This window comes from Anomaloglossus baeobatrachus, unplaced genomic scaffold (genome assembly GCF_048569485.1).
Source record: "Anomaloglossus baeobatrachus isolate aAnoBae1 unplaced genomic scaffold, aAnoBae1.hap1 Scaffold_284, whole genome shotgun sequence".
Taxonomy (NCBI): Eukaryota; Metazoa; Chordata; class Amphibia; order Anura; family Aromobatidae; genus Anomaloglossus; species Anomaloglossus baeobatrachus.
Genome location: NW_027442308.1, coordinates 276506 through 291831, shown reverse-complemented (window position 1 = coordinate 291831; position 15326 = coordinate 276506).

The window sequence follows — 15326 nt, the reverse complement described above, 5'->3', positions numbered from 1 at the left end:
CCTCCGAACCTGAGCTCCGTCACCCGGACTACCATCAGTGACTCCGTGGTCCCAGGGACTTCTCCATTCCACTCTTTTGCACGGACTGTCCTGCTACCCGTAGTGCTCCGGCTACCGGACCCCTTGCCTTCATTAAGGTGTTCGGCCCAGTGGATCCACCTCCTGGGTCTGCCCGTCCACCTGGCCCTAACACCTATAGAATCAGTGTTTGTGAAAAAACTGTACGTGATGATATTTTTTCAATATTTTTACTGAGTCCAATGATCAAAAGTATGAAAAAAATCACATCTTTCAAAAATTTTTACCCTTGGAAACCTGTGTTATTATTACTATGCACGAGCCCTAAATTGTCTGAAAAACAACAAATATGCTGGTTGGATAGACCTTGACCCCACAATTCAACGGCCACAATTAAGGAGAAAAGTGCTAAGAGAGTTAAATTTGCCCCTGAAATAACCCATGATACGGGCCAAGGAGGGACACACCATTTTGATCCGAAAATAGCCCAACACCATGAGAGACGGGCAAATCCGTGAAAAGACAAAGTTCCAAGCTACAACTGACGCAGGATCTACAGCACATACGCCCATTGTAATTGTTCATGATTTCCGGCCACTACGCATTTCAGCCTTCAGGGACCTGGTAATTCGAATGCTATGTCCAGGAGTAGAGATGAGCGAACCGGTCCCGGTTCGGCTCGAGGTCGGTTCGCCGAACGGAGCTCCCGTTCGAGTTCGGCTCGTCGAACGTTCGACGAACCGAACTCGAGCCAATAGGAAACAATGGCAGGCAATCACAAACACAGTAAAACACCTAGAAAACACCCTCAAAGGTGTCCAAAAGGTGACAAACAACTCACAACACAACACAAACACATGGGAAAGTGACAAGGACATATACTCATGCGAAAACAAAACAGCTGGACAAGGAAAAAGAGGAGGACACACAGATATAGGCATGGCACGCCATTCTAAAATCATGTAAAACACCGCAAGGTGACTCCAAGCGGAGTCTCCCTTTTTTCCAAAAATTGGGCCCCACACACACCCACCCCTTCAGTGGCAGCAGTTGTGCCCCAGTTGTACACTTCACAGCTACATTTGCATCAAGCACATTCAAAAATACGCTATTCTTAACCGTCCCCAGGATGACACCGGGGTAAGTAGCAAAGTCTTTCCTGATCCCAGCTCTGTTCATCTTGGCTTCTTTTAAAAACACAGCAAGCAAGGGTTACTCCAAGCGGAGTCTCCCTTTTTTCCAAAAATTGGGCCACACAGACACCCACCCCATCAGTGGCAGCACTTGGGCCCTAGTTGCAAACAGGATGTTTTGATTTGCATCAAGCAAATTCAAAAATACGCCATAATTAACCGTCCCCAGGATGACACCGGGGTAGGTAGCAAAGTCTTTCCTGATCCCAGCTCTGTTCATCTTGGCTTCTTTTAAAAACACAGCAAGCAAGGGTTACTCCAAGCGGAGTCTCCCTTTTTTCCAAAAATTGGGCCACACAGACACCCACCCCATCAGTGGCAGCACTTGGGCCCTAGTTGCAAACAGGATGTTTTGATTTGCATCAAGCACATTCAAAAATACGCCATAATTAACCGTCCCCAGGATGACACCGGGGTAGGTAGCAAAGTCTTTCCTGATCCCAGCTCTGTTCATCTTGGCTTCTTTTAAAAACACAGCAAGCAAGGGTTACTCCAAGCGGAGTCTCCCTTTTTTCCAAAAATTGGGCCACACAGACACCCACCCCATCAGTGGCAGCACTTGGGCCCTAGTTGCAAACAGGATGTTTTGATTTGCATCAAGCACATTCAAAAATACGCCATAATTAACCGTCCCCAGGATGACACCGGGGTAGGTAGCAAAGTCTTTCCTGATCCCAGCTCTGTTCATCTTGGCTTCTTTTAAAAACACAGCAAGCAAGGGTTACTCCAAGCGGAGTCTCCCTTTTTTCCAAAAATTGGGCCACACAGACACCCACCCCATCAGTGGCAGCACTTGGGCCCTAGTTGCAAACAGGATGTTTTGATTTCCATCAAGCACATTCCAAAATTCGCCATAATTAACCGTCCCCAGGATGACACCGGGGTAGGTAGCAAAGTCTTTCCTGATCCCAGCTCTGTTCATCTTGGCTTCTTTTAAAAACACAGCAAGCAAGGGTTACTCCAAGCGGAGTCTCCCTTTTTTCCAAAAATTGGGCCACACAGACACCCACCCCATCAGTGGAAGCACTTGGGCCCTAGTTGCAAACAGGATGTTTTGATTTGCATCAAGCACATTCAAAAATACGCCATAATTAACCGTCCCCAGGATGACACCGGGGTAGGTAGCAAAGTCTTTCCTGATCCCAGCTCTGTTCATCTTGGCTTCTTTTAAAAACACAGCAAGCAAGGGTTACTCCAAGCGGAGTCTCCCTTTTTTCCAAAAATTGGGCCACACAGACACCCACCCCATCAGTGGCAGCACTTGGGCCCTAGTTGCAAACAGGATGTTTTGATTTGCATCAAGCACATTCAAAAATACGCCATAATTAACCGTCCCCAGGATGACACCGGGGTAGGTAGCAAAGTCTTTCCTGATCCCAGCTCTGTTCATCTTGGCTTCTTTTAAAAACACAGCAAGCAAGGGTTACTCCAAGCGGAGTCTCCCTTTTTTCCAAAAATTGGGCCCCACACACACCCACCCCTTCAGTGGCAGCAGTTGTGCCCCAGTTGTACACTTCACAGCTACATTTGCATCAAGCACATTCAAAAATACGCTATTCTTAACCGTCCCCAGGATGACACCGGGGTAGGTAGCAAAGTCTTTCCTGATCCCAGCTCTGTTCATCTTGGCTTCTTTTAAAAACACAGCAAGCAAGGGTTACTCCAAGTGGAGTCTCCCTTTTTTCCAAAAATTGGGCCACACAGACACCCACCCCATCAGTGGCAGCACTTGGGCCCTAGTTGCAAACAGGATGTTTTGATTTGCATCAAGCACATTCAAAAATACGCCATAATTAACCGTCCCCAGGATGACACCGGGGTAGGTAGCAAAGTCTTTCCTGATCCCAGCTCTGTTCATCTTGGCTTCTTTTAAAAACACAGCAAGCAAGGGTTACTCCAAGCGGAGTCTCCCTTTTTTCCAAAAATTGGGCCCCACACACACCCACCCCTTCAGTGGCAGCAGTTGTGCCCCAGTTGTACACTTCACAGCTACATTTGCATCAAGCACATTCAAAAATACGCTATTCTTAACCGTCCCCAGGATGACACCGGGGTAGGTAGCAAAGTCTTTCCTGATCCCAGCTCTGTTCATCTTGGCTTCTTTTAAAAACACAGCAAGCAAGGGTTACTCCAAGCGGAGTCTCCCTTTTTTCCAAAAATTGGGCCACACAGACACCCACCCCATCAGTGGCAGCACTTGGGCCCTAGTTGCAAACAGGATGTTTTGATTTGCATCAAGCACATTCAAAAATACGCCATAATTAACCGTCCCCAGGATGACACCGGGGTAGGTAGCAAAGTCTTTCCTGATCCCAGCTCTGTTCATCTTGGCTTCTTTTAAAAACACAGCAAGCAAGGGTTACTCCAAGCGGAGTCTCCCTTTTTTCCAAAAATTGGGCCCCACACACACCCACCCCTTCAGTGGCAGCAGTTGTGCCCCAGTTGTACACTTCACAGCTACATTTGCATCAAGCACATTCAAAAATACGCTATTCTTAACCGTCCCCAGGATGACACCGGGGTAGGTAGCAAAGTCTTTCCTGATCCCAGCTCTGTTCATCTTGGCTTCTTTTAAAAACACAGCAAGCAAGGGTTACTCCAAGCGGAGTCTCCCTTTTTTCCAAAAATTGGGCCACACAGACACCCACCCCATCAGTGGCAGCACTTGGGCCCTAGTTGCAAACAGGATGTTTTGATTTGCATCAAGCACATTCCAAATCAACAAGCATTTACTCTCCCCAGGATGACACAGGGGTAGTAAATTCCTTATGGATCCATGACTTGTTCATTTTGATGAACGTCAGTCTGTCCACATTGTCACTGGACAGACGCGTGCGCTTATCTGTCAGCACACACCCAGCAGCACTGAATACACGTTCAGAGACAACGCTGGCAGCTGGACACGACAAAATCTCCAAGGCGTAACTGGAGAGCTCTGGCCATTTTTCTAGGTTTGAAGCCCAAAAGGAGCAAGGCTCCAGTTGCACAGTCATGGCATCGATGTTCATTTGGAGATACTCCTGTATCATCCTCTCCAGCCGTTGAGTATGTGTCAGACTTGTTGTCTCTGGTGGCCTTGCAAAAGAGGGTCTAAAAAAATTATGAAAAGATTCCATAAAATTGCTGTTACCGGCACCAGATACGGTCCTACTGGTACGGGTAGACTGTTGAAGATGACGAGACCGTCCCATGTTTGTCAAGTTACAACTGGGAGATTCCCTCCCTGCACCTGCACGGTTGTTTGGTGGAAAAGCCGAGCTAAGATCGAGTAACAGCTTCTGCTGATACTCCTGCATACGTGCGTCCCTTTCTATGGCTGGAATTATGTCACAAAATTTGGACTTGTACCGGGGATCTAATAGTGTGGCAATCCAGTAGTCATCATCACTTCTAATTTTGACAATACGACTGTCATGTTGGAGGTAGTGCAACAAAAAGGCACTCATGTGTCTTGCGCAGCCATGCGGACCAAGTCCACGCTGTGTTTGTGGCATAGAGGTGCTACCCGTTCTTTCTTCCTCTGACATCTCCCCCCAACCTCTTTCAACTGAAATTTGACCAAGGTCTCCCTCATCCGCTGAGTCTTCCATGTCCATGGACAGTTCGTCCTCCATTTCTTCATGTTCTCCTGCACCTTGCTCAACATTTCGCCTGCTACTATGCGCCCTTGTCGATCCCTGTTCCTCATGGTCCCATGCCTGCTGCGTTGGTGATGATGAACGTCTGGACCTTGGTGATGTTGTTGTCCCTTGCGCATATGAATCCTCCTGTAGTCCCTCCCCTTCATGTTGTCCCACCCCCTGACTCCGAATAGTGTTTAGCGTGTGCTCCAGCATGTAAATGACTGGAATCGTCATGCTGATAATGGCATTGTCAGAGCTAAACATATTCGTCGCCATGTCGAAACTGTGCAGAAGGGTGCATAGGTCCTTGATCTGAGACCACTCCATCAGGGTGATCTGCCCCACCTCTGCATCTCGTTGGCCCAGGCTATACGTCATGACGTATTGCACCAGGGCTCTGCGGTGCTGCCACAGTCGCTGTAACATGTGGAGAGTTGAATTCCAGCGTGTCGCCACATCGCATTTCAGGCGATGAACCGGCAGGCCGAAAGACTTCTGGAGCGATGCAAGTCGCTCTGCTGCGGCGCTTGAACGGCGGAAGTGAGCTGACAGTTTTCGTGCCCTGTTCAGAAGGCCATCTAGGCCGGGATAGTGTGTTAAAAATTGCTGGACGACAAGGTTCAACACGTGAGCCATACAAGGTACGTGTGTCACAATGCCCAGGCGAAGTGCCGCACCCAGGTTTGCAGCATTGTCGCACACGGCCTTACCAGGCTGCAGGTTGAGTGGAGACAACCATTTATTAAACTCGGACCGCAGAGCTGACCACAACTCCTCAGCTGTGTGACTCTTATTCCCAAGACATGTCAAGCTAAAGACCGCCTGATGCCGTTGCGCTCTGCTGCCAGCATAGTAATGAGGCGTGCGTGATTCCTTCTGCGCAGTGAGAACGCTGGTGGCCTGACCAGGCAGGCTTGGGGCGGAGGTGGAGGACCCAGATGAGGTGGAGGATGCAGAAGCTGTGGAGGAACTTGGACAGACAGAGGATTGACACACAAGTCGTGGGGACGGCAAGACTTGTGCAGCAGACCCTTCACCATCTATCACCATAGTTACCCAGTGCCCAGTCAGCGACATGTAACGTCCCTGTCCATGCTTACTGGTCCAAGTATCGGTGGTGAAATGCACCCGTTCACACACAGAGTTTCTCAAGGAAGCGGTGATGTTGTGTGCGACATGCTGGTGTAGCGCGGGCACACCTTTCTTAGAGAAGTAGTGGCGACTAGGCATCTGGTACTGGGGCACAGCGACAGACATAAGGTCTCTAAAATCCTGTGTGTCCACTAGGCGGAAAGGCAGCATTTCGGTAGACAACAGCTTACAGAGGGATAGAGTCAACCTCTTAGCTTTGTCATGGGTCGGAGGAAGTGGCCTTTTATTTGACCACATCTGAGGGACAGAGATCTGGCTGCTGTGTGTAGACGGTGTTGAGTAGGGTGTCCCTGGAAAAATGCAGGTTTGTGAGGAAAGTGCAGGCGGAGACATGATGTTGCCTTCATCCAACGTTGGTGCTATCGATGTCTGAGAGAGCTGTACACACTCACTTGTTTCCCCTTCCAAACCAACTGACGACCTTACAAGCAAACTGCCTGTTGCGGTTACAGTGGTGGAAGTTTGGCGTGGAAAAACAGGTGTGACAGCTGTCCCCACAGTCCTAGAAGATGAAGAGCGCGCGGATGCACTGGAAGGGGCGGGCGGTGGATGGTTCGCTCTTGCAGCATTGCAGCACAGTGAGCTTCCTACCGGGACCTATGATATTTATTCATGTGACGATTCATGGAAGAAGTTGTCAAAGTGCTGAGGTTTTGACCTCTACTAAGAGAATCATGACAAATTTTACATATCACATGATTTGGGCGATCTTTTTCTATGTCAAAAAAGGACCAGGCTAGGCAAGGCTTAGAGGCCATGCGACCTGTTGATCCACCCCGAATAATGCTCATAGGCAGAGTGGTGGCTGAGGATGCAGTTGTAGACGTGCTACCAGTGCTCCGACTCTGTCCAGGAAGGCGCAAGGTAACTTCGTCGTCGGTTGCATCCTCCTCCACCGCCTCTGTTGACCTCCTCGAGTGCCTGACTGGGGGTTGACAGTAGGTGGGATCTAGAACTTCATCATCAATTGTTGTGTTTGCACTCCCCTCCCCCTCAGACCGAGCCTCTTCTTGCCCTGACCGAATATTTAAGTTGTCATCCCAATCGGGTATCTGCGTCTCATCTTCATCAGTATGTTCCTCATTGTCTATAACCACAGGTGTTACAGTTTGTGACAAAGGGTCAACATTATGCTCAGAAACTTGGTCCTCACAGCCTGAATCAGAGTCACAAAGGTTCTGGGCATCACTGCAGACGATTTCCTGTTCTGTATTCACTGTAGCTTGGGAGCAGACCTCTGATTCCCAGGCTATAGTGTGACTGAACAGCTCTGCAGACTCAGCCATCTCAGTTCCACCATACTGTGCAGGGCTGATGGAGACTTCAGAGCTGGGAGAAATCAAGTGTGATTGGGATGACAACTCAGAGGACTGGTGTTTTTTGGATGCGGTACTTGAAGTGGCTGAGAGGGCACTTGTTGGACCACTTGAGATCCATTCAAGCATTTTCCTTTGTTGCCCATCATCTACCTTTCTTCCTGTTGTTCGTGTCCGTAAAAAAGGGAGCACATCGGATTGTCCACGGTAAGTAGTAGACATCTTACTTTTGCTGGTAGATGGTCTATCTTCAGCAGATGATAATGGAGCTTTGCCACTTTCCCCACAGACAAAACCTTTTTTGCCTTTTCCACCACGCCTCTTCCCCTTTCCACCAGCATCTGTCATTTTGCCACTCATGTTGATTGCGACAAGATTGTGGACTGAAAATGTGGTAGTAAAAATTGAGAGGTGGTGAAGATTGCAGTGGTGGTCTAGCTTTATTAACAGCAGAATAATAAAGAATAAATATCCCTGACAATGCAACTTATTTATAATGAGTTGGAGTGTGCAACGCAGGCAGATGCGCTCTGCAAATGTCTTGGCACTAGTGGGACTATAGCAAAGTCCAATAGCCACGTATAGGATGCCACTAGGTACACTGAGTGTTTGCTAGTATAATGGCTAAGTTAAAATTAGTTGGAGTGTGCAACGCAGGCAGATGCGCTCTGCAAATGTCTTGGCACTAGTGGGACTATAGCAAAGTCCAATAGCCACGTATAGGATGCCACTAGGTACACTGAGTGTTTGCTAGTATAATGGCTTACTTATAATTAGTTGGAGTATGCAATGCAGGCAGATGCGCTCTGCAAATGTCTTGGCACTAGTGGGACTATAGCAAAGTCCAATAGCCACGTATAGGATGCCACTAGGTACACTGAGTGTTTGCTAGAATAATGGCTAAGTTAAAATTAGTTGGAGTGTGCAACGCAGGCAGATGCGCTCTGCAAATGTCTTGGCACTAGTGGGACTATAGCAAAGTCCAATAGCCACGTATAGGATGCCACTAGGTACACTGAGTGTTTGCTAGTATAATGGCTTACTTATAATTAGTTGGAGTGTGCAACGCAGGCAGATACGCTCTGCAAATGTCTTGGCACTAGTGGGACTATAGCAAAGTCCAATAGCCACGTATAGGATGCCACTAGGTACACTGAGTGTTTGCTAGTATAATGGCTTACTTATAATTAGTTGGAGTGTGCAACGCAGGCAGATGCGCTCTGCAAATGTCTTGGCACTAGTGGGACTATAGCAAAGTCCAATAGCCACAGATAGGATGCCACTAGGTACACTGAGTGTTTGCTAGTATAATGGCTTACTTATAATTAGTTGGAGTGTGCAACGCAGGCAGATGCGCTCTGCAAATGTCTTGGCACTAGTGGGACTATAGCAAGGTCCAATAGCCACGTATAGGATGCCACTAGGTACACTGAGTGTTTGCTAGTATAATGGCTTACTTATAATTAGTTGGAGTGTGCAACGCAGGCAGATGCGCTCTGCAAATGTCTTGGCACTAGTGGGACTATAGCAAAGTCCAATAGCCACGTATAGGATGCCACTAGGTACACTGAGTGTTTACTAGTATAATGGCTTACTTATAATTAGTTGGAGTGTGCAACGCAGGCAGATGCGCTCTGCAAATGTCTTGGCACTAGTGGGACTATAGCAAGGTCCAATAGCCACGTATAGGATGCCACTAGGTACACTGAGTGCTTGCTAGTATAATGGCTTACTTATAATTAGTTGGAGTGTGCAACGCAGGCAGATGCGCTCTGCAAATGTCTTGGCACTAGTGGGACTATAGCAAAGTCCAATAGCCACGTATAGGATGCCACTAGGTACACTGAGTGTTTGCTAGTATAATGGCTTAGTTTAAAAAAGTTGGAGTGTGCAATGCAGGCAGACGTGCTCTGCAAATGTCTTTGCACTAGTGGGACTATAGCAAAGTCCAATAGCCACAGATAGGATGCCACTAGGTACACTGAGTTTTTGCTAGTATAATGGCTTACTTATAATTAGTTGGAGTGTGCAACGCAGGCAGATGCGCTCTGCAAATGTCTTGGCACTAGTGGGACTATAGCAAGGTCCAATAGCCACGTATAGGATGCCACTAGGTACACTCAGTGTTTGCTAGTATAATGGCTTACTTATAATTAGTTGGAGTGTGCAACGCAGGCAGATGCGCTCTGCAAATGTCTTGGCACTAGTGGGACTATAGCAAGGTCCAATAGCCACGTATAGGATGCCACTAGGTACACTGAGTGTTTGCTAGTATAATGGCTTACTTATAATTAGTTGGAGTGTGCAACGCAGGCAGATGCGCTCTGCAAATGTCTTGGCACTAGTGGGACTATAGCAAAGTCCAATAGCCACAGATAGGATGCCACTAGGTACACTGAGTGTTTGCTAGTATAATGGCTTACTTATAATTAGTTGGAGTGTGCAACGCAGGCAGATGCGCTCTGCAAATGTCTTGGCACTAGTGGGACTATAGCAAGGTCCAATAGCCACGTATAGGATGCCACTAGGTACACTGAGTGTTTGCTAGTATAATGGCTTACTTATAATTAGTTGGAGTGTGCAACGCAGGCAGATGCGCTCTGCAAATGTCTTGGCACTAGTGGGACTATAGCAAGGTCCAATAGCCACGTATAGGATGCCACTAGGTACACTGAGTGTTTGCTAGTATAATATAATATAATTCCCATTGTAAGGAAGTGGGTCTATTTTAGTATAGCCCTTAGGCAGGGCAGCCAAAAATTGGGAGGCTCCACGTTGTCCCTGCATAGAGACGTGCATGAGGGCCTCAAAACATTGTTCCCATTGCAAAGGAGCGGGTCTCCTGTCGTTGTAATGTCCATTCTGCAAAGAATGGGCGAAAAAATTTACCACTGGGGGTATACCTGAAACAAAGGCCTAACTCTTGTAACGGTCATCCCTGCATTATAAAACCGGACATTTTCTTCACGGACGCCATTATCTGCCTTCTGCGTCTTTGGTGTCAGACATCACTGTCGCAGCTCCGTCCTCCTGAGTCCTATAGCCGATACAGCTGTATGCGCTGCATACACAGCGTTAGACAGCATAGGGAGAGCACTTTATAGCAGTCCTTTTAAGGGCTCAAACCGGCAGGGTCAGAGAGCCATAGGTGACAGGTCCTGCAAACAGCAACAGCATCTGTGTAGCCAAGGTCAGGGATTTCCTCCCTGCATTTCACCATTAGGAGGGAATAGAAAGGCAGGCTTCCATTCCTCTACCCAGAGCACCACAATCCTGCCACTGTACCCTCCTGTCCTCTGCACACTCCAACTCATTATAACTAAGCCATTATACTAGCAAACACTCAGTGTACCTAGTGGCATCCTATCTGTGGCTATTGGACTTTGCTATAGTCCCACTAGTGCAAAGACATTTGCAGAGCACGTCTGCCTGCATTGCACACTCCAACTTTTTTAAACTAAGCAATTTTACTAGCAAACACTCAGTGTACCTAGTGGCATCCTATACGTGGCTATTGGACTTTGCTATAGTCCCACTAGTGCCAAGACATTTGCAGAGCGCATCTGCCTGCGTTGCACACTCCAACTAATTTTAACTTAGCCATTATACTAGCAAACACTCAGTGTACCTAGTGGCATCCTATACGTGCCTATTGGACTTTGCTTTAGTCCCACTAGTGCCAAGACATTTGCAGAGCGCATCTGCCTGTGTTGCACACTCCAACTAATTATAAGTAAGCCATTATACTAGCAAACACTCAGTGTACCTAGTGGCATCCTATCTGTGGCTATTGGACTTTGCTATAGTCCCACTAGTGCAAAGACATTTGCAGAGCACGTCTGCCTGCATTGCACACTCCAACTTTTTTAAACTAAGCAATTTTACTAGCAAACACTCAGTGTACCTAGTGGCATCCTATACGTGGCTATTGGACTTTGCTATAGTCCCACTAGTGCCAAGACATTTGCAGAGGGCATCTGCCTGCGTTGCACACTCCAACTAATTATAAGTAAGCCATTATACTAGCAAACACTCAGTGTACCTAGTGGCATCCTATCTGTGGCTATTGGACTTTGCTATAGTCCCACTAGTGCAAAGACATTTGCAGAGCACGTCTGCCTGCATTGCACACTCCAACTTTTTTAAACTAAGCAATTTTACTAGCAAACACTCAGTGTACCTAGTGGCATCCTATACGTGGCTATTGGACTTTGCTATAGTCCCACTAGTGCCAAGACATTTGCAGAGCGCATCTGCCTGCGTTGCACACTCCAACTAATTATAAGTAAGCCATTATACTAGCAAACACTCAGTGTACCTAGTGGCATCCTATCTGTGGCTATTGGACTTTGCTATAGTCCCACTAGTGCCAAGACATTTGCAGAGCGCATCTGCCTGCGTTGCACACTCCAACTAATTATAAGTAAGCCATTATACTAGCAAACATTCAGTGTACCTAGTGGCATCCTATACGTGGCTATTGGACCTTGCTATAGTCCCACTAGTGCCAAGACATTTGCAGAGCGCATCTGCCTGCGTTGCACACTCCAACTAATTATAAGTAAGCCATTATACTAGCAAACACTCAGTGTACCTAGTGGCATCCTATACGTGGCTATTGGACCTTGCTATAGTCCCACTAGTGCCAAGACATTTGCAGAGCGCATCTGCCTGCGTTGCACACTCCAACTAATTATAAGTAAGCCATTATACTAGCAAACACTCAGTGTACCTAGTGGCATCCTATCTGTGGCTATTGGACTTTGCTATAGTCCCACTAGTGCCAAGACATTTGCAGAGCGCATCTGCCTGCGTTGCACACTCCAACTAATTTTAACTTAGCCATTATACTAGCAAACACTCAGTGTACCTAGTGGCATCCTATACGTGGCTATTGGACTTTGCTATAGTCCCACTAGTGCCAAGACATTTGCAGAGCGCATCTGCCTGCGTTGCACACTCCAACTAATTATAAGTAAGCCATTATACCAGCAAACACTCAGTGTACCTAGTGGCATCCTATCTGTGGCTATTGGACTTTGCTATAGTCCCACTAGTGCAAAGACATTTGCAGAGCACGTCTGCCTGCATTGCACACTCCAACTTTTTTAAACTAAGCAATTTTACTAGCAAACACTCAGTGTACCTAGTGGCATCCTATACGTGGCTATTGGACTTTGCTATAGTCCCACTAGTGCCAAGACATTTGCAGAGGGCATCTGCCTGCGTTGCACACTCCAACTAATTATAAGTAAGCCATTATACTAGCAAACACTCAGTGTACCTAGTGGCATCCTATCTGTGGCTATTGGACTTTGCTATAGTCCCACTAGTGCAAAGACATTTGCAGAGCACGTCTGCCTGCATTGCACACTCCAACTAATTATAAGTAAGCCATTATACTAGCAAACACTCAGTGTACCTAGTGGCATCCTATACGTGGCTATTGGACTTTGCTATAGTCCCACTAGTGCCAAGACATTTGCAGAGCGCATCTGCCTGCGTTGCACACTCCAACTAATTATAAGTAAGCCATTATACTAGCAAACACTCAGTGTACCTAGTGGCATCCTATCTGTGGCTATTGGACTTTGCTATAGTCCCACTAGTGCAAAGACATTTGCAGAGCACGTCTGCCTGCATTGCACACTCCAACTTTTTTAAACTAAGCAATTTTACTAGCAAACACTCAGTGTACCTAGTGGCATCCTATACGTGGCTATTGGACTTTGCTATAGTCCCACTAGTGCCAAGACATTTGCAGAGGGCATCTGCCTGCGTTGCACACTCCAACTAATTATAAGTAAGCCATTATACTAGCAAACACTCAGTGTACCTAGTGGCATCCTATCTGTGGCTATTGGACTTTGCTATAGTCCCACTAGTGCAAAGACATTTGCAGAGCACGTCTGCCTGCATTGCACACTCCAACTTTTTTAAACTAAGCAATTTTACTAGCAAACACTCAGTGTACCTAGTGGCATCCTATCTGTGGCTATTGGACTTTGCTATAGTCCCACTAGTGCCAAGACATTTGCAGAGCGCATCTGCCTGCGTTGCACACTCCAACTAATTATAAGTAAGCCATTATACTAGCAAACACTCAGTGTACCTAGTGGCATCCTATACGTGGCTATTGGACTTTGCTATAGTCCCACTAGTGCCAAGACATTTGCAGAGCGCATCTGCCTGCGTTGCACACTCCAACTAATTATAAGTAAGCCATTATACTAGCAAACATTCAGTGTACCTAGTGGCATCCTATACGTGGCTATTGGACCTTGCTATAGTCCCACTAGTGCCAAGACATTTGCAGAGCGCATCTGCCTGCGTTGCACACTCCAACTAATTATAAGTAAGCCATTATACTAGCAAACACTCAGTGTACCTAGTGGCATCCTATACGTGGCTATTGGACCTTGCTATAGTCCCACTAGTGCCAAGACATTTGCAGAGCGCATCTGCCTGCATTGCACACTCCAACTAATTATAAGTAAGCCATTATACTAGCAAACACTCAGTGTACCTAGTGGCATCCTATACGTGGCTATTGGACTTTGCTATAGTCCCACTAGTGCCAAGACATTTGCAGAGCGCATCTGCCTGCGTTGCACACTCCAACTAATTTTAACTTAGCCATTATACTAGCAAACACTCAGTGTACCTAGTGGCATCCTATACGTGGCTATTGGACTTTGCTATAGTCCCACTAGTGCCAAGACATTTGCAGAGCGCATCTGCCTGCGTTGCACACTCCAACTCATTATAAATAAGTTGCATTGTCAGGGATATTTATTCTTTATTATTCTGCTGTTAATAAAGCTAGACCACCACTGCAATCTTCACCACCTCTCAATTTTTACTACCACATTTTCAGTCCACAATCTTGTCGCAATCAACATGAGTGGCAAAATGACAGATGCTGGTGGAAAGGGGAAGAGGCGTGGTGGAAAAGGCAAAAAAGGTTTTGTCTGTGGGGAAAGTGGCAAAGCTCCATTATCATCTGCTGAAGATAGACCATCTACCAGCAAAAGTAAGATGTCTACTACTTACCGTGGACAATCCGATGTGCTCCCTTTTTTACGGACACGAACAACAGGAAGAAAGGTAGATGATGGGCAAAAAAGGAAAATGCTTGAATGGATCTCAAGTGGTCCAACAAGTGCCCTCTCAGCCACTTCAAGTACCGCATCCAAAAAACACCAGTCCTCTGAGTTGTCATCCCAATCACACTTGATTTCTCCCAGCTCTGAAGTCTCCATCAGCCCTGCACAGTATGGTGGAACTGAGATGGCTGAGTCTGCAGAGCTGTTCAGTCACACTATAGCCTGGGAATCAGAGGTCTGCTCCCAAGCTACAGTGAATACAGAACAGGAAATGGTCTGCAGTGATGCCCAGAACCTTTGTGACTCTGATTCAGGCTGTGAGGACCAAGTTTCTGAGCATAATGTTGACCCTTTGTCACAAACTGTAACACCTGTGGTTATAGACAATGAGGAACATACTGATGAAGATGAGACGCAGATACCCGATTGGGATGACAACTTAAATATTCGGTCAGGGCAAGAAGAGGCTCGGTCTGAGGGGGAGGGGAGTGCAAACACAACAATTGATGATGAAGTTCTAGATCCCACCTACTGTCAACCCCCAGTCAGGCACTCGAGGAGGTCAACAGAGGCGGTGGAGGAGGATGCAACCGACGACGAAGTTACCTTGCGCCTTCCTGGACAGAGTCGGAGCACTGGTAGCACGTCTACAACTGCATCCTCAGCCACCACTCTGCCTATGAGCATTATTCGGGGTGGATCAACAGGTCGCATGGCCTCTAAGCCTTGCCTAGCCTGGTCCTTTTTTGACATAGAAAAAGATCGCCCAAATCATGTGATATGTAAAATTTGTCATGATTCTCTTAGTAGAGGTCAAAACCTCAGCACTTTGACAACTTCTTCCATGAATCGTCACATGAATAAATATCATAGGTCCCGGTAGGAAGCTCACTGTGCTGCAATGCTGCAAGAGCGAAC